General features: G+C 33.1%; 1 long non-coding RNA gene across 1 annotated transcript in view; it reads right to left on the bottom strand.

The window, feature by feature from the left end:
• The window catches only part of LOC117103420, an 18,494-nt gene extending 16,400 nt beyond the window's left edge, over window positions 1-2,094 (bottom strand). Inside the window, exon 1 of the long non-coding RNA XR_004444590.1 lies at window positions 1,854-2,094. This is a non-coding gene — a long non-coding RNA (uncharacterized LOC117103420). The remainder of the gene's footprint in view (window positions 1-1,853) is intronic.
• Between the last annotated feature and the right edge of the window lie 208 nt (window positions 2,095-2,302).

Below are 2,302 nucleotides of genomic sequence, written 5' to 3' on the forward strand. Positions count from 1 at the left end.
GTTTAATTTGCTTGTTTGTGTGTGATTTTTGGATTCTGTGGTGTAAATTTGTGTTTGTCCTGTAATTTTAAGTCTATTTTTTATACTTTGACGACTATTTGTACATTTTATCTCAATTCAGCTTTGTGCTGCGATGATATTTTGATTTTGATTTTCTGAAATAAAGATACCTTGATATATATATATACATACATATATATATATATATATATATATAACTATATATATACAAAATAGTGAGGTTCCACGTGTGTTTCGGTATGATAACAAAAGAATATAGGAAACGAATACCATGTATAGACTTCAGAAACACTTTATTGGAGAAAACCAATATTTCGACCTATCCTCAGGTCTTTATCAAGGTACATGAAAAAACTAGCAAAAAGTGGACACAAATAACCACTGTAGTGTGAGGAGTTAAAGAATAACAATGCGGATTATAATGAGAGTAATTAAAATCGGGTAGGCCTATACATTGATAGTAAGAAACAGTTTGTAATGAGAACGGAGATTAATAGTCGTTCCCACATTATGCCGACAGTATAATAAACAGACTATAGTATATTGACCAAAATTCCAAATAAAAACAGGAAATAGAGAAACATAGCAAAACTTTTAGGCCACAATGGACGCAAGTATGTAAAATAATAAATATATAATGTTAAGAGCGAGGTAAATAAATAAAATAGTCAAAATGAATCAATGTTATGAAAAAGTATAATAAAAATGAGTGTAGCATAGCTACATCAAGAAGGTACGGTAGGAAATAAGTAAACAACACGTTATAATAAAACCCGTTGATATAAAAATACACGAATGAATAAAAAAAAAAAGAATAAAAATATGTCTAGGTCAAAATCGCAAATAGGAATGAGTGATCAAAAGCAAAAACCAAATAATAACAATGAAAATCAAACAGAAACCGGGAAATGACAAAAATAAACAGCATGTGTAAAATAATGTAATAATATAATAAACGGTGATACAATGATGTTAGTGGTGGCTGAATGTGTAATCACTAATGATCCCGAGATCTCTGTTGAGGCCAAAGAGGTGAGTTTTGTATTTGAGAATATATTTGAGTTCATTAATTTTTCTGTCTGAATGAGACTTGAAATTACCGGCGTTGATACTATGGTTAGGGGCATTGAAATGCTCAGCAACAGGGAATCCGGGGAGATTTTTGCGGATGGAGGACTTGTGGTTATTAATTCTAGTACGAAATTTAGTGCTGGTCTCGCCTATATAATGAACAGTGGGGCAAATATTGCAGGTAATTAAGTAAATAACATTAGAAGAAACGTAGTTGAAAGGAGGTTGATGAATGGTATGTTTGCTATTAGGAATTTCAATGTTGCTGTCAGTAATGAGTGAAGTGCATAACATACAACGAGGTTTATTACATTTAAGGTTACAGTGGTTAAGGTTATCATTAATATTAAAAGAAGAAAGAAGAGATTTAAGGTTGCTGGGTTAGCGATTGGCAAGGAGAGGAAGACAGTCCAATAAGGTGTTAGTGGATTCGTTCTGTTGAAGTATGGAGAAATCTTTCCTAGCGGTGTTAGTGAGAACGGACACTTTCAACTGCGATTCTTCTAATGTTATTTACTTAACTAACTGCAATATTTGCCCCAATAATGTACCTTGATAAAGACCTGAGGATAGGTCGAAATATTGGTTTTCTCCAATAAAGTGTTTCTGAAGTCTATACATGGTATTCGTTTCCTATAATATATTATACATCAGTATAACTAAAAGAAATTTAAAATTAACATCTTTTGTTGATTTCAGGTATAGATGATTTCCTAAGGCAATGGTGTGGAGGTATATAATAAAAATATTATATGGCGTACCTTATTATTTGGCTGCCATTGAGTTGATTTTTCTGAAACGTGACATCAACGTTGAATCCGTCTTTGCAGAAAGTGTTTTCTAATGTTATTTCGTAGTTGCAATTTTCTAAACGAAACCTGGTGTAGAAGTGGTATGACGCAGTGGGAACGGTTTCGTTTCAATCCATCATTGAGCATTTTTGTTTGTGTCATAGAGCAATTGACTTTATCTGCATTGCTTCCCTCCACTCAGAGTATAAGTGGGTACCTGGTAGAGTTAAAATGTCAAAATGCGCTGATTAGCTGCTGCAACGTTATGGAATACTCTTCCCCGGGAAGCTGAGTTTGTGTTCCATAGGTGTTTAATCCTATGACCGGTGCAATGATAATGCAAGCGCATACATTATTAAAAATATTACTCGTCGTCTCAATGAAAGAGATTATGTATTGATGTATTGCTTAATCCAGGG

The sequence above is a fragment of the Anneissia japonica genome, unplaced genomic scaffold (assembly GCF_011630105.1).
Source record: "Anneissia japonica isolate Jap-2015-1 unplaced genomic scaffold, ASM1163010v1 scaffold2473_len53019_cov129, whole genome shotgun sequence".
Lineage (NCBI taxonomy): Eukaryota > Metazoa > Echinodermata > Crinoidea > Comatulida > Comatulidae > Anneissia > Anneissia japonica.